This window comes from Sceloporus occidentalis, unplaced genomic scaffold (assembly GCF_023333645.1).
Source record: "Sceloporus occidentalis isolate IW3139 unplaced genomic scaffold, rSceOcc1.0.p SCAF_3, whole genome shotgun sequence".
NCBI classification, from domain to species: domain Eukaryota; kingdom Metazoa; phylum Chordata; class Lepidosauria; order Squamata; family Phrynosomatidae; genus Sceloporus; species Sceloporus occidentalis.
Window position 1 is genome coordinate 163,742,146 of NW_028316983.1, and position 18,480 is coordinate 163,760,625.

At 39.1% G+C, this 18,480-nt stretch overlaps 1 pseudogene; it reads right to left on the minus strand.

Annotated features, from left to right (window-relative positions):
• Positions 1 to 16,199: 16,199 nt before the first annotated feature.
• On the minus strand, positions 16,200 to 16,349 carry LOC149317037 (U1 spliceosomal RNA; annotated as a pseudogene).
• Positions 16,350 to 18,480: the final 2,131 nt, after the last annotated feature.

Genomic DNA, 18,480 nt, shown 5'->3' on the forward strand with positions numbered 1-18,480 from the left:
TACTCGATTGATAGCATTTTGGTCTCTTCTTGTGATTCAACTGTTTTAAACATTTGCCTTTTTCTATGATTAATGGGAGGAGGGTTTCTGTGGGCTGTCTCAGCTGTATGATGGTATCATTTCCAAGTGGGGAAAAATGTAATATTACTGTGAATGATGATTTCCATTTTCTATCCTTTAAATTAACAGTGCATATTTTAAAAGGGACAGTAAGACATCTTTCCCACTTACTGTGTTAAGTCCTTACCTAATGTGATGATGAGTTTGGGTATTATTATTATTTTTAAGGAACAATCAAATCCTTTGGAAGGATGAGCCAATATCTTCTTGGTTTAAATAGTGAAGAAAATGACTAAAATATATTTTCCTTCTGGGGATCTTATATTTCTGATGCTTTTGCAGACTAATTCTAGAACACAGTAATAAAAGCCTGTGTGTGAAAAGGCAGAATTGCAACAGCAGCAGCTGCAGCAGCAGCGGCAACAAAAAACCCTCATTTATAACCAGTGACAAGTAAAACCTATGAAGTTTTTAAAAGAATGTGATTGTTGTCAGAAGGAATTGGGTACAACAAAGCCATGTTCAGTTCTGGTTCCACTCAAAGCCATGGCTCAGGGGTTCTGTGAAAGCTGCTGCGAGGCTGGTGGGCACAGACCAGCAAGAAAGTGAATTTTGCATACTGTACGGATCATCGCTCAGTTCAGGGCAGTCAGATTGAATCTGTGATCAACCAATTGTGCTTCATGAAACCGTCAGCCTGCATTTGTGTCTCCCTGTTTTCTCCTGTCCCGCTGTAAACAAGCTGTGCTCTGAGCTGTCTCCCTACCCTTATCTGCTTAGGGAAGATCACACAGACAGACCTCATCAGCCGGCTTAGAGTTAAAGTTAAAGTTACCACTTCCAGACAGCAGTCCCTGCACAGGCTGGAAGTCAAAAAGAAGAGAGCCTTTGGAATGACAGAGTTTTAGTTCCTTTTAGGAAATGCATACCTTAGATTGAGACACAGGCTGGCATATTGTGTCTCCTTCATGAAAATAAATTAGGTGTTCTTAAAGTGAACAGCGGTTTCAAACATGCAGCAAGCTAGCTCAGCAGATTCGTCTGCTGAGTATTCCTCCACTTCATCCCCACCCCACTCCACCCACCTTTGGGATCTGTCTGGATACAGCCCAAAGAGTAGCAGGAGCAGGAAATGTATTGTCAATCTGATAGGATTCCAGGGGCCTAACAATGCCTGAAATGCTCGAAGGAGTGTAATGATGGCAAACAGGAACAGGTACCCTGGCTTCTGCTTTCATTCACTTCAGTGAGAGCATTAGTTTTTAAACATAAAACAGAGCCTGGTTTCCTGTATCCGCCCCCCCTTTCCTGGAGAAGTATGGATGGAATTTTATTCTAATGTACAGAAATCTTCCTTCTGTGAGTCAATTCAGCTGAAGTGCTTGGTCTTTCACAACAGTCCAGCCCTGTTTAGACTTTCCTTTATGCATACAGAGCGAGCACCTTCCAATGTCTCTGGCTTATTGCTCCCTCTATTTAAGGAACAACACCCATATTGCAATCTACACCTGTCTGCATTTATGCAAAATGAATTATTCACTGCTAAATATGAGTATGTCACTTGACAGGAAGGCAACTGTAGTCCTGTTGTTGTTGTTTTGGTAGCTAGCACCAAAGCTTTAAAAATAGCTTCTAGAAAACACTTCTATGGCCACTTACTGTGGTAAGGCAAAATTCTAAATAGCCATTGATGGCCCCATATGTTGTATACAGTGTGTGCACAAACTGAACAAAGGCTCTAGAAAAGATATACAGAATATACTATGTATATGCCAAAACAATTTCAATGAGATCTAAATTCCTGCTCTGCAATATATTCCTGAACACTGATACTATCATAGAATTGCAGGTCCAAATGTCTTCTACACTGAAACCCAATCCAAGCTGTCTTCTTCACCTAAACCCAATACAAGTTGTTTTCATTCAATATACTTAATCTAGGTTATTCAGTGCAATGCTGCTGAAAAGTGGTAGTCCCCAAATCGGTGCTGGTTCACAAGGTATTATCTGCTAGTCCCTGGAGAGTTTCCATGAAGAAAGAAACAACTGTATTCAAGGAGACACAAATATGGCACTGATTCCTGGCATATGGAGGGGGGCGATGTCAGTCCCTCCTATCAGAAAGTTTAGGAAGCACTGTTTTAGACAATATTTAGGTGATAAAAAGGCACTGTTATAGGTTTCAATGCATATATAACATGTACACGTATATGTTACCATACATATATATACACACGTACATTACATTCTAAATTGTTTTTAAACAAGCTCTCCTGGCCTAGAAGGAGGAAGGAGAAATGAATTTTTTATCTGAAAAATACAATAAAATAAAATGCTTCATCAAATAAACAGTGAAAATGATTTAACATATTCATTGCAGAAGTGTATACTTTTCCCATTTAAAAGACAAGCATCTTTTTGTTTTATATATACATTTTGCTTTTTTTAAAAAAAGAAAAAAAATATCAGATCAGTAATGTATTGTTGACTTAAAAAGAAAATGGGATAACTGATATGAATATACTAGCCTCCCTGGGTGGACCGCTAGAGGGACAGGATATAGGGTTTTAGTAAATAAATAAATGTTTTAAAAGTATAATTTAAAACAGAATGCTTTCATTATATTTTGATTCAATGAACTGCCCATTTGTATTTCCGTTTCAAACAATAAGCAACATGACGATGGGTTGAATGAAGCTGAGACTGTCACAAACGTGGGCCTCGGTAGTAATTAATGTAGTTTAATATGGTTGTTGGCACACATCTCACATGACAGATAATGTTCCAACATGTCACTGATAGGACCTTTCAGCACAGCTTTAGGAGATCTACCAGGCACTGCTGAGGCTGGTTAGGTCAAAGGGTTGAACCATGTGTAATTCAGAACAGAGGAGGTCCCACGGTCACTCCACAAAAACAATTACACTACTTATTTCACTCTGTCCCTTGCCCGAAATTCACAAGCCTCACAGTTTCAGTGCAGTCAATCTCGTTCTGCCCCTGGGCTACAAAACCACATGAAAATATGTGGTGCTGTGTTTATAAATCTAATCAAAAATAGAAACAGCAGACAGGCACAATGAGGTTCTACTATAGATCCCTGGGAATACTCTAAATTCTTGAAGGCACTTTTGTTTAACTTCTGTGGGACCCCCTCTCTCTATTACTACTACATTGTCTACAACTCTCGTTAATCATCCCCTTCACTTCTCAGTAGCAGGAAAAAAAGGGGAAAGTGCCTGCCTGCCTGCCTGCTTCCTCTCTGTCACGCGTATGAATAATATTATGAAGGAAAAAAACATTATCTTAAATTTCCCCTCTAAAAGTAATCGCTTACCTCCCTATCCATGCTTGTCTTCCTATTCGGAGATGTGCAAACAGGAAACAAAGAAATGCTTCTGCCTACAACAGAAAAAATCCAGAAAAGCCTAGATAAATAAAAGATCATTCCGCTTGCACATATTTGACCTTGTCCTAATTTAAGTTAAGCAGTTCTGTTTTCAGAGAATACTTGAGAAAGATATTGCCAAAGGCAGGAGTGATAAGAGATGGGAGGGATTGCCTTTCTCTCATGCAGCCTTAATACAGCCTTAATATTGAGTTAGTATCATTAGTTCATTCTATGGGTGGTTGAGTGGTAGGCCTGCATCAAGAAGAGAAATATCTAAATGAAAAACACAAAAAAATATCTAAAAGGAAAAGTTGGCACTGTGAGAAATACAAAAGAATATGTGACAGCCTTGACAGCCACAGCAAGTAGCATCCAATTACATTATCATTAGAAGAGGAGTTTTCAGCATATGTTATTTGTGCAGTGAGTGTTGTGTAAGCATGTAGGCTAGGATCCAAAGGATCACACAAGCTAGTGCTCTGGGCTTGTATTTCTAGAAAATCTGTCCCACATCATGCTGCAAAGCAAACTGCTTTTGAAATTGAGCGTTTTGTTGTTGTTGTTGTTGTTGTTGTTGTTCAACCATTTATGATTTGGCATGAGAAACAGCATGCTTCTGATCTTCAAAGGCCAGGAGAGTGGAGAGATACAAAAAAAAACCCACCTCCCCTTGAACATCTCAGCCTATACTTGTGTCTAAAACTGCACACTGTTTCTAGTTCATAGAGCCACTATCGCAGTCATAGGGTGTTACGTGGGGTGGGAATCAAGTGGTTACCCAGAAGTCATTGAACAACAGCATAACTCCGGCCCATCATATAATGATTGTGTATGCTTAGAGTAAGAGACTGCATAGCCCAAACCATACCCTTCCAACATTTCGCAACTGAAAATCAGGTCATGTGTGGCCAAGCAACATCAGAGTGTGCTTAAGACCTCAAAGGTTATTAATGACAAGTAACACAGAGACTAGCAGAGGTTTCAGCCTGAGCCTCCTGCAAAGACTCTGCCCCCTCATCTTCTTTCCTTTCCTTCTGGTGAGTTAATGGAGTGCAAACTACTTTGCCTTTTTACCTCTGTTTACAGCAACTGAAGTAAGTTGAGGACAAGGGGGGAAAGTGGGAGGAGGACAGAGAAACTGGAACATTTTGAAAGCAGTTGAAAAGATGGGATGGTAGAAGATTAACCAGGATTCTCTCTGTCAAACCGGGACAGTTGGAGGGTATGCCAAAATGTGATGGTTTGGCTGTCAGTTGCTCATATCTTGCTACAGCTGGCCCCTGCCGTGCTTTCATTAGGATCCAAATGAACATGAATGTGTATGTGTGTATATACAGTTTGCCCTCCATAGCCATAGGGTCCCTATCCATGAATTCAACCAGCCACAAATCTGGCTGAAGGAGCTGCCTCACTAAGGGAGAGCCAGAAATGTGGGTGCATGGTCCTTGCTAATTCTCCGTTGGCTTCACAGTGCCCGCTGTTGTCAGAGCAACTGACAGAGCAATTGGCAGGGGGTTGTTCACAACTCACTGACACACAAGCTGGCTCTTGCTTAGCTTGTTGGCCACTTTATTATTATTATTTAAATAGGACATGAGAATTCACAGATTTTTGTATCCATGCAGGGCCCTGGAACCTCTCTCTCTCTCTCTCTCTCTCTGTGTGTGTGTGTGTGTGTGTGCCTGCCTCTTGTGTGTGAGCATGTATGTGTGCATGTTCATCAAACAGAAAGGCCTCAAAATAATCCTTTTTGCCTTACCTAAATCACAATACAATGCTCTAGAACAGTGGTTCCCAACCTGTGGGTCGGGACCCCTTTGGGGGTCGAATGACCCTTTCATGGGGGTCGCCTAAGACCATTGGAAAACACCTATTTAATTACAGTTATGAAGTAGCAATGAAAATAATTTCATGGGTTTGGGTCACCACAACATGAGGAACTGTATTAAAGGGTCGCGGCATTAGGAAGGTTGGGAACCACTGCTCTAGAAGTACCTTTCTACAGTAGGGCTGTACAGTGGTCCCTTGGTACCTTCTGGGGTTTGGTTCCAGTATCTCCCCCCCCCCCCCACATGACAAAATCTATGGATGCTCAATGCTCAAGTCCCATTATGTGCCATGGCATAGTAAATGGTGTCCCTTATATGAAATGGAAAAAACAAAGTTTGGTTTTTGGAATTTTGTTTGTTTTTGAATATTTTAAGTCATGGATGGTGGAATCCATGGATGCAGAATCCACTGATACAGAGGGCCAACTTTGCTGCACACAACTCACAGTCTACATGGGGCCTCCATGTCCATTTTTGTGGGCTCCCCAAGAGCCACACCCAGCAACTAAAATTGCTGGGAGCAGGGAAAATGAACTTTTTCCACTCTATTTTCTTGCAGGATCATTCAGCTTTTCAGATGCTCTTGAACTACAACTCCAAGCATTCTTCACCATTGGCTTTGCAGGTTAGGGCCCTTTGGAGTGAAGTCCAACAAAATCTATAGGGCTGTGTGATTCCCACACCAACTTCAGTGCAAGAATAGTACCAGGAAGCACTTTTAGAAGTTAAAAGTGCTTCCAAAAGCTTTCCAAACACGTTTTGGGGTAGGAGGAAGTATGCTCTTGTTTTCAATAAAAATTGTGTTTTGGAAAGGTTTCTGGGTGTGCAGTTAGTCTCAGAAAAGGTTTGCACATTGGATTTAACTGGCCTCTACCTGGTTTGATTTGGAAATATAATCAACCAGTTTTAGCCATGGAAAGCACCATGCAGGCCTAATATTGACTTAAATGAGACATATCAAGTAACCAGATTATCTGTGCCCTTTGGATCCAAAAAAACCCTACACTCTTAGACTACTTCACTATATCATTTTGAAGAAAACAAGCAACTTTGGCCCTTAGTCCTGAGGATGCCCCAATCCAGTTTGGATCCCTCAAGTGAATTCCTCTAGAAAATCCACACTAATTCTGCTCCATCTGATATAAATGATGCTTGCAGTAAAATAACAAACAGTTTTGCTTGCCTTGACATCCCCTGTCCACTTTCAATTACACAAACTATATCTATGAAAAGTTGTCAGATTTATTACTTATCTATTGATGGGTAAAAGGTTACATAGTAGAAGCATAACAAGGAGAAATAATCAGACACATAGAGTTTTTCAAAGCAACTGAAAGTTCCAGGTCAAAGAAACCATTAAAATCCTAGGTTTTGTGCAGCACAACTTCTTTAAAGTAGCATTTGTGAAATGGCATTTAGAACATTAAGAGTGGGTTCCTGCTCTTGTATTTTTATGGATCACCAGGGGGTTTCAATAGAGTACCGAAGTATACAAATGCTGAATTTATTTCCTAAATAATACAGACTAGACCTGCATGCCCCCCCCCCCCAAAAAAAATCTGAACTGGTCTTTTATGTATGGTTAGTGGTAAATTCCTATAGAGAAGAAGTGATTTAATATGTTAAAAATTGCAGGTTGAGAAAATATGCAATCATTTCATCATTTAAACCAGGGCACTAACTGCAGTTTGATCAGGCTTACATTCTGTCTCATTCAGACAAAATTCCAATGGACTACAAAACAGCCAAGACTGGTGAATCCCATGGAATGGCTGTGAAAGTGTATGGCAGGGATGAGGAAGTGTTGCTCTTCAGATGATATTGGACTCTGATGATGTCTGCACGGGCCAGAATTCTCTGGGAGCATCCGTTGTTGTTGTTGTTGTTGTTGTTGTACTTTTCTTTCAATCAAACCATGATTTCCTGAAATCTTGTCCTGTGAACAGCCTGGTGTATTACTGCCATCTCTTCTATAACTAAAGGGTACTTAGTGGAGGACTGTTTCTGTTCTTGAAGCTGTTTCTCAGGGCTAACATCTTCCAGCTGGTTTGGACTAGATACAGTTATTCTTGAAGATCTAAGTGGTGTAGTAACTACAGAGTGTTTCTGTTTTTGCTTCAGAGACAATGCATTAGGGCTGACCCCCAGCTCACACATCGGTATTGGTGCCTGTTCATCCATTACTTGACATGTTGGTGATTGCATCTCAATTACTGGAACCTCTAGTAGTCCAAGAGGATCACTTCCACTCCTTATTGGATGCTCATATACTGATGTTCCCTTAAATATTTTGTAGTTATAATGGTAGTCGTATGTATCCCTCCCATTACATCCCCCTTCTGTAACACCAGTTTGTGGACTTCTCTTGAAGCTCAAATGGGAGAACTAATAATTCTGTATCCTCAATCCACAATAATTTTATTGGGTGACTTTAATGCTAAATTAGGTCCATCTCTTTATGATTTTGCTAAAAAGAATAATTTGCCAGACAAATTCTTTGATAGCCATGCACAATGGTGCTCTGGGAGCATCCTGGAGTATTCTGGACCCAGGACTGCCCCAACATCTCCCCATTACTTTGCACTCCCATTGCAATGGAAGGTGGCTGTTGGCACACACATCCCACTGTGCTGCCTGGAGCATTTGCTACCACAGCATGTTACTTGTCCTGAGGTCTCAACAAGATGCCAGCCATGCGGTTGAGGCTGGGCACTTTGTTCTGACAGTAGATCAAGTAACTCAGCATGACAGTGGCCACACCAGGCAGCACAGTGATTTAAGTTGTAAACAGCCACCTGATGTCACAACAGAGGACTCTGGATCATTGGGGAAGATCCAGAGCAAAAGGTGGGTTAATTTAATCTGTTATAAGGACAGGAGTCTACCCTTGGTCAGTACTAAACTGGCCAGATATTGTCCAGACTGTTCACACCAAAACTGGAGTTTGAACCCATGGATCTGGATTCCCTTCCAAGAGAAGGACATTTTATCTGGGCTGTGCAAACAGCACCTCCATTTTTCAGTAGCCTCCACCACTATGGTAAATGGTCAAGGATAACTGTATAGAGGATAGTGAGAATACTGATGATGGTGAAGACTGCAGGATATCTTTTTCCATCTGACTGCTAGTGAAGAAAGACATTTTGCTAGCTATATATAAAAAAGGAGAAACTTTATCCAAGTGATTACAAATGAGCTACAATTAATGCTATCCCATTCCTCTTTTTAAAGTTTAGTTAAAATATGTACGGTATATTATGTTTCTCATTTTAAAATCCCTATGTGATTTATAAAAAATACACAATAGCATATAAAATAAAATATTTATTCTACTGTACGAATATTTATTTATATAAAATTATAAATAGGTGACTTTTTCTAGTCCATTCACTTTCTTTGCATAAACGTGGAGTTACAAACAGAAAGGCATGAACAACTATTTAAGAGAAAGAAGCTCTTGTGTGTAAAACTTCCTGCTGAAAAGTATTGGCAGGATATCACTTTGTGAATAATAACCTAACAGCCTCCTTGAGACTCCCTTTGTATGCTGTCATAAATAGCAGGAACCAGCCTTGTTCTTTCAGAGCTGTGATACAATGCAAAAGCCTATACTGCTCAGGTATGATATGCAGAAATATTGTTTTTCTGGTGGGTGTTTAAAAATTCAAATAGTAAAGATGAACCAAATGGTCAATAATTTAGATATAGTTTTTCAGTTTTGCAAAACATCAAAATAGTAGTTTTATGGGCACCACAATTCAAAAAGGACATTGAGAAACTGGAGCATGTACAAAGGAGGGCGACTAAAATGGTGAAGGGTCTGGAAACCATGCCCTATGAGGAAAGACTCAGGGAGTTGGGGATGTTTGGTCTAGAGAAGAGAAGGTTAAGAGGTGATATGATAGCGATGTTTAAATACTTGAAGGGATGTCATATTGAGGAGGGAGCAAGCTTGTTTTCTGCTGATCCAGAGACTAGGACCCGGAGCAATGGATGCAAGCTCCAGGAAAAGAAATTCAACCTCAACATTAGGAGGAACTTCCTGACAGTAAGGGCTGTTTGACAGTGGAACAAACTCCCTCGGAGTGTAGTGGAGTCTCCTTCCTTGGAGGTCTTTAAGCAGAGGCTGGATGGCCATCTGTCGGGGATGCTTTGATTGAGATTTCCTGCATGGCAGGGGTTGGACTGGATGGCCCTTGTGGTCTCTTCCAACTCTATGATTCTATGATTTTATGATTCTAAGCAACATCACAAAGCAGTAGGTGCATCTACACTGTAGAAATAATGCAGTTTGACACAACTTGAACTGCTGTGGCTCCATCCTATGGAATCCTGGAATTTGTAGTTTTACAGTACCTTTTGCCTTCTCTGTAAAACAATACTGGTGTCTCACCAAACTAGAAATCCCAAGATTCTGCAGGATGAAGCCATGGCAGTGGTGTCAAATTGCATTATTTCTATATTGTAGATGGCACCCAAAGACTCAACCATCCTGCAGGGATAAGTCATTATATCAAGAATGGTGAAAAGCTTGCACAGATCATTGTCTTTGAGTTGTTTTAATGAAGGTATGAACTCAATATGAGTGGGTGGAGGACAAATGAAACAAAGCTTCAACCAACCAATTTCTGGTAATTCCTCCTTCCACTAGATAACCTATAATGCTGAGTTATTCCCTCCACACTTCTGGATAGACTTCTCCGGTATAGATGGTGCTCAGACGGGAGAGGATAGGAAGAAACAGATTCAAGATAGATCCATACTGATCAAAAAGAACAGAAAGTTCCAGATTTTGTTCCTGTTCCCTCCTGTGCTACTTTAGAGATCCATGCATGTTTCATTTATCCCAGACTATTTTCTGTCAGCTCCTGCTCCGGTCGGAGACTTTTATACCAGCTCTCCAGGTCAGTTTATTCTAACCCTGTATAAAAGTTGAAGGAACAGGAACAAAATCTGGGACCTTTCAGTCTGTTTGGATGTGCCTTCCTTGACCAGGTTATTTCTATTCCTGCAGTATTGATTTAACAACCGCAGAAGTTCCCATCAGTATTATTACAGATATTATTAGAGAGAGTGAGAGAGGCCTCCTTGTGTGTTCATAGCTCAAGGTAGATACAAACCTTGGATTTTCAAATCCATCCCTTAGCCAGTGGCTTGATTTCTTAACCACTAAGAATTTGTTTTAAAAGGAGCATTTAAACTAGGTGCATGTATTAAACTTGACAAAAAGGAGCAGTATGCAAAGCATGCACGTTAGTAGTAAGTCCAGCAAAAATTTAAATCTGAAATTGTGCATTGTGTTATCTTTTGCTCTCACTCAAATGTACCAAATTTTTCCTCAAGCTGTACTAGAAGATGTACATTAGTCACAGATCTAATTCATTTATTAAGAAACATTGTCAGTCACAGATGGAATTAGTACAATGGCACAATTGCAAAGGGAATCAGAAAGGGAACCGAGTGCATTTTCTACTGCTGTTAATAGGAAATGTGGAAAGAAACATTTTTGTGTATTTCTACTAGACAACATTTTGGGGTTTTTACTTTGCTCATTATCTTTACAGATCATTCTCAATGCAATTTAAAAGATGAGGGACCAAGACTGAGAAATGGTGACTTGCCTAAGGCAGCTAGTGATTCTGCTGCATATCTGGAACTATGAAGTTAGACCCACATCTAAGAGTGGAAAATATTGTGGGTGCAGTGCAGAGTTATTACAGTCAAATGGGGAAAGGAACTGTGGTTTTTTTTTTAACTGATATATATTTGCCACATACATACAGAACACTACAGGATACTAATATACTATCTTTTACATTGCGTTTACAATGATAATAACAATTATGATTATCTGAAAAAAATGAAACACTACAGAATCCAAAAGGAAATGTCATCCTCAATGCCTCATAAGGCTTCAACCTGTTTTTGCATAGTGGCTTAGAAATCACAGATTTTACAACCTGTGATTAAAATGAGGGTACCAATATACTATTTATCCTGTATATAACAGATCTGCCACAATACTAATGCATGCATTAGATGTATGCCTTATCAGATTCTATGCTGGAGAATTCTTCATGAAGTTTGTAATAAAAAAATTCTTTGTGTAATGAAATAAATATATTAGTGGTGAAAAAAGAAATCTTAGTTGAAAAACTTTAATCCCAAATCTTCAGAATTGGTTTCCTTTACATATCTACCTCCACAAATACTGCTGCTGTTGGTAATAGATCAGTGAAGTCTGTCTGAAAGCAATGAGACAGAAATCATACCATATGAGTAGTCCCAGAAGGAATACCTCAAGTAGTTCATAACATACTCCACTTGCCTCTGGCATTGGCTCCAGGATTAGTGTCATATATGTGTCAGTATGAAAGAACATAGACTATTTGTTTATACATTCTCATTACTCCCAGTTATTTTACTCTATATCCTCGTTGACATTGACTGTATATATCAATACACTCATTGCAATGAGCTTGCATTTGCCTGCTGCCATACACCAAATGGCCAGGAAAGGGAAATAGCAGAGGTCCTGCAGTATGTATAAAGAGATACAGAGATGTGGAAAGTTACTTTTTTTGATGACAGTTTCCAAGCTTCTCATGCCAGCATGGTAAGGCTGGGGGATTCTGGGAGTTATCATCCAAAAGTAGCTTTTCCAAGCTCTGGAGAAATGTTATGCCCTGAAAAAATATGGCTTTTAGGGCAGGTCCACTTGCTTCTATGGCAGCTTTTGCAGGATACTGATTAGAACCACAAAAAAGCATTTGGCAATTTCATACATTGTTACTGTAGCCAATTTCCTTTAAAAAAACCCACAACTTTTTATATTTTAATAATTAAATGGGAAGGCCTGGATACATATAAAAAAGCATCTTACTGCAATTATTTCCATTCATTCTTGCTCAAAGGAAACTTAAAATATTAGAGTCATCCAGGGCATAACTGAAATTAACCAATGACTTCTCTGGGTACCAGTGGTTTCCCTGGATTTTGCCTTTTCCAAGCATGATAAACTAACTGAAAATAGAGGATACTCCTCTTCAATAATACAGACAGACAGACACTATGTGTTTGTGTGTGTACCTTCAAGTTGCCTAGTGACTTATGGCAACCTCATGAATTTCATAAGTTTTTCTAATGCAAAGACTAAAGTGGTTTTTTGTGGGGGTTTTGGGCTATGTGGCCATGTTCTAGATGGGTTTCTTCCTGACATTTGCCAGCATCTGTGGCTGGCATCTTCAGAGAATGCTTGCCTGGAAGGGAGCATTCTCTGAAGATGCCAGCCACAGATGCTGGCGAAACATCAGGAAGAAATTCTTCTAGAACATGGCCAGATAGTCCGAAAACCCCACAAAAAATGATGGATACTGGCTATGAAAGCCTTCGACTCCATATTTAGAGTGGTTTTGCCAGTTCCTTTCTCTGAAATACAGCCTACAGGATGTGTATCCCAAAGCAAATACACATGGAAATAGTGAAACCTGACCAAGCAAAGGAACATAACAAAATATGGGCACCCTCTCAAAACTCCAGCCCAACATTGCATATGTACACTGATGGCAACATTTTGAGATAACTGTTATGACTTTGTTGAGCTCTGTTAGCTGATGAACATTTTAACATTTATTTGGGGAGAACTACACTGGCAAGACACAATGTAGCACTAAAATAGAGTGCCTATTGTCATGCAAACTGTCCAAGCATCTCCAGACAGGGCTTGGAAAGACCTCTGGATCTCAAAGTGAGCATTACCAGTATTATCACTGTTCTAAAAACCTGTAACATCACATATAATTGAAAATTGGCTGGGGAAAATATTTAATTTAGTGTTCAATAGTGTAAACAAAAAAAAGGGTTACATACAAGAGAAATTCCAGAAGATTCAATAGGGCTAAGAATAAGCATAGATGTGGTCCATTCTAACTGCATGTTAGAAAACTAAATGACTGGTCTGACAAATTATTCAACTTTTGCTACACAAAAGAGGTCTAGAGATAATAGGATACAGCCATAACCTCAAATAAGCAATTCAGTTGGGTAGACTTTTTCTACACAAAGAATTCATAGCTCACACATTCAAGGTAATATGAAAAAAGCATCTTCAGAAGAAATGAAAATGGAACTGTCAGGTGTGTTTGGTGAAATAAAATGGGAAGGAATATGATATATTGTTCATAAAAGGAAGAAGAAAATTGTTGATTTTATTCAGTATTATGGAATGTTTATGGGATAATTTGAAGCCAGCAGTATCATTGGGTTTCCTCCAAGAGGGACAGAAAGAATACTCAAGATAATCCTGATATGAATTTTCTTTATTCTTCTTTTTGCCTAGATAATCCTGGCAACTCAAAACCGTTTGCAACCACTACAATTAAAATCAGACTTTTGGTTCAATTTTTGTTCTGTCTTTATTTTTTTATTAAATGTTTGAATTTAATAACAGAATTGTAGAAAAATAGTTTTCAAATGATGTATCAGAGAATTCCTGATATTGTCCAGAAGCTTACTAGGGGGACATTTAATTGGAAGAGCAAAAGTGGCAGACAAGCATACATGAAGGTTTTTCCACAGCTATAAAATCTTCTTGAGGCAATATGCAGCCACAGCATCTAGGGCTATTCTTAGTAATAACAGTAGTGAGAACAGGTTTGGGAAAGCATTCTATAAAAACAGGCTGAGCACCTCAAAACTAGAGCTTGGAAATAACTAGTTATTAACTCACTTGATTCTTCTACTGAGGTTGGCCAGTTCACTAGATTGCTGAATGTAATCATATGCTTTCATGAGTTAGTTGTGGTTAAAACACGAGAGTTCATAAAAGCGTGTGTCTCTTCCTCTAACACATTCAGCAAGACAGGGAGGCCTATGGAGAAGAAGAGTTATGTCTGGAAGATATTAATCACATGAATCTGTGGCTGGAGAGGCTAATTTGCTTGTTGCATCATGGATGTCTTGGGAGTAGGGAAGAGACAGAGAAAGTTTCAGAGCAAAAAATAAATAAATAACTGGGAAACAACTGAAAGGCTAAGATTGGTAAGCAATAAGAAGAATGAAAACTAAGAAAATTAGTCCTGGTATGAAATGGAATAAGATGGAAAACTGATTGCTTTGTATAGCCCTAAAATAATTCATAACACATCTAGAATGTCAGGCCCTTTAGGCCTGAAAACTTGCCCCATGCACACACATATTACTGTTGGCCTGCGTGTCTTTTTGGGAGGTTGATCAAAGGTGATAACGTCTATGCCATTCTCTGCGAATCCAATAGCCTTCCCCTGCCAACTAATGTTTTAAAAATTAATCAATCAGTGCTAACTCAGCTAATTAAAATATTTGCATTATTAGCATTACTTTAAACCCCAGGGAAGACATGGGAATTAAAGGTTTAAAAAATAATTCCTAACATTGTTCAGGACATCTCCACAAATTGTTTCCAGTGTCCAAGGGCTTCTTGGCATGCCAAGTGCTGTAGTAAGTTGTTTTTTAAAAGAAAATGTTTATAAAATTATTAGCAGTTAGAGACAAATAAATCTATTTGTAGGAAATTTTCAGACCATTTAACCCCCATTTTTTGTATTTAAAAATATAAGAAACTATGCATTTAAACTGTGATGCACCCTCCCCCACAAAAATATTACAAGTTTCATATATTTTTTGCCACCTGTGTACCGAGGACAAACTCTGGAGGAGTGCACAGTATGAAGGATAATCAATTAAAAACTAAATATTAATAAAGCAATGGCAAATTTAGATGGGTGCTCTGAAAAACGAAAGCTCGACAAAAATGTTCTACTTCCATCATCTAAATTAAAATGAATGTTCGAGTAACATAAATAAAGAAAACATATGATCTAATTCTAGTGTAGAAAGGTCCAGAAATTCCATCCAATGACACCCCTGCCCCAAGCCTCCATCAAGGCTCCTCACAAAAAAATTGGCTGGAAAAAATACTTTTTGGCTCCCCCAATATGGTCCTCATAGCCTAGTCTCTTGGAATCCAAGGATTCAAATAATTGCTTGCCACATTTATTTTAATAAGGTTTAGCAACCTTTCTGTTACATCTCGCCCATTCTCAGATAGTTTCCTGCAGCATAATCCCAAGAAAAGTGTAAGTAAATTTTTAAACACAAAATATTGTACAGGTAGCTTAAAATGCCCTTGAAATTCCTAGCCCAGTGATGTAGTCTTCCTTAACAAAATCTTAATAGGTAGCAACTGGAATATTGCATTCCAGATGGATGCCTGACTGAGGGTGGATGGATTAATTCTCTCCTATTATTCACTTCACTCTCTTGAGCATGCAACAGAATGACATTTCAGTATCAAGTTACTGATTTGCCTCTAGGTTTAGCTGAAAGCTCAGGTTAGTCACTTTCTTAAAAATTTGATTTCCCTTAAAGGTGACCTGAAAGCTGAGAAAGACAATGGATTTGCACCCTTTTCTTCCTTCTCCTTTCATGCACCCTTCTTATGCTTCTTTTATGCATCTGTAAGATGCATAAAAGAATGTTAGATAAAATACTTTACTACATAAAATTTTAGATAAAATACATTACTACAAGTTGTGTGTGTGTGTGTGGGGGGGGGGGGAACGAGTAGAAAACCATTGCCTGACCCTCCCTAAGAGGCCACATATTTCCATTTCTTCAAAAAGACACTAAACTATGATGGGTTACTGCTGCGTTTGTATATTTATGACAAGAAACTGTCTCCCCAAAAATGAGGGCACAACGAGAGACACAGTTAACCAAAATTTGGAACCATTGCCCAGAATCCAATACTGGTACTATACCTGTGTAACCCATGGTTGTGTGAGTTGTGGGTTTTTTTAAAAAGTTCATGTAGGAAGGTATCTAATATTTTCTTCTGAGAGCAACTCTCACGATCCGGCATTGTTATACCATAAGTCAAGCAGGCCATAAAGCCCAGCCACAAATTATGCAGTCGAGTTCCCCACATTTGGAGAAATCACAGGGATCAGCACACCTGGAGTTTAATGTATGAGCCTTAACCTGGGAAAGCCATCTTCGTGATCATGGCATCTCCCCTGCCAGTTCCACAGATGCCAGATGTCACTTCCATCCAGCTCTGTGGACTGTACTCTTGCTCTGGCCATGGCTGAACATAATATTAAACTGGATCTCAGCCACTGGTTTCAACTGGAGCATTTGAGTAATTCTTTCAGAGTAATATAAGAAAACTCATGTTGGATCAGCAAAAAGCTTATGTCAGGATATAAAAATATGTCAAATTGCACTTTCCTGGTGTATGCATTTTTTGTTAAAAATTTCCTAATGCTTTTCCACATTGACTAAAGATGGTTCTTGTCCATTTTTCAAATGAATTAATTTACTTGGGGGGGGGGGGCTGTTAACTGCTTTTGCATCAATCTCAGCCCATGGTGACCCTGCTGATGAGACATCTCCAAGACCCCCTGTCCTCCTCTGCTCTACCCAACACCTTCAAACTCGTACTTGTGATCTCTTTAATTGAGTCCATCCATCTAGCATGTGGCCTTCCTTTCTTTCTACTTCCCTCCACCTTTGCTTTGTCATCTTGACTTGATTTGCTCTAGGACCCATTTGTTTGTCCTTTTGGCTGACATGGAATCCTCAGCACTCTTTGATTTTCTCCCTATTTTCTTAACTGCCCTGCTCTCACATCCATACATGTTAATAGGGAATACAAGGGCTTGTATGATTCTAAGTTTTATGCTAAGTTGTATATCTTTGCATTTTAGGATCTTTTCTAGTTCTTTCATAGCTGCCCTCCCCATTCTTAATTTTCTTCTGATTTCCTGGCTGCAGCCCCTATTCCTATCAATGTTTGATCCCAGATATGATAACCCTTTTGCTATTTCTATTTCATCATTGTCTAGTTTGAATTTATGTAAGTTCTCCATGGTCGTTATTTTTGTTTTCTTTATATTCAATACTAAGCCTGCCTTTGCACTTTCTTCTTCAATCTTCCTTAGTAGCTGTTCGAGGTCTGTGAGGCTTTCTGCTAGTATTATGGTGTCATCAGCATATCTCAGATTGTCGATATTCCTTCCTCCTATTTTCACTCCTCCTTCTGTGACCAAGCCTACTTTTCTTACAATATGTTCTGCATACAAGTTGAATAGGTAGGATAATAGGATGCAGCCTTGTCTGACCCCTTTGTCAATTTAGGAACCATTCTGTTTCTCTGTGTTCTATTCTGACAGTAGCCTCTTGTCCTGAATACAGATTCCTCATCAGGACTATCAGATACGTTGGAAATCCCATGTCTTTAAGGGTGTTCCATAGCCTTTCATGATCTATGCAGTCAAAAGCTTTGCTATAGTCTGTAAAACACATGCTAATTTTCTTTTGAAATTCCTTGGTGCGCTCCATTAGCCCATATGTTTGCAATGTGCCTCTTTCTTTCCTGAACCCTGTTTGGACCTCTGGGATTTCTCTCTCTATGTATGGTTGGAGCCTATGTTAATTTTGCTTGTGTGGGAGAACAATGTTATGGTCCTATAGTTGCTGCAGTCTCTTGTGTCTTCTTCTTTCTTTTTTTTTTTTTTTTTTTTTGTGGATTGGGACCATGCATTTACTTGTTTACAAAAGAGAATGGAGAATTATGAATTAGATGCTTTTAGTTTCCACCCAGTAATGAGAAACTAAAAGATAAACACACACTTTTGTTAATAGTCTTGCAGTCCATGATTTGAATAAATCCGACATTAATGCAAATTTATTTTCCAACATGCAAACAGGACATTCGTGGAAGGCCACCCTCCTGGTTTCCACTACATATTAGCAATTGTTGATTGGGTCAATCCCTATAAAACTAACATATGATAGATATCTCAGTCTTCAAAAAGACAGTGTGGCTTAGTGTTCTGAGTGTTGGACTAGGATTCTGGGAGACCAAGGTCTGAATTCCACTCAACCATGGAAGTCCATTATGAAAAACCACTCAGTTACCTTGTGCAACTCACCCTCTCTCAATCTCACTGAAAGGTAATGGCAAACCTCCTTTGAATAAGTTCTGCCAAGAAAATAATAGGGACCCCACAACAGGGTCAACTTAGGGTCACCATAAGTCAGAAAGGACTTGAAGGCACACAAAAACAATGTATATATTCAATAACAGGACCTCAATTCAGAAAGCATTGTTTTCAATACAAGGTCACTAGCTAGGTTAATATTAATCTTTCAAATACA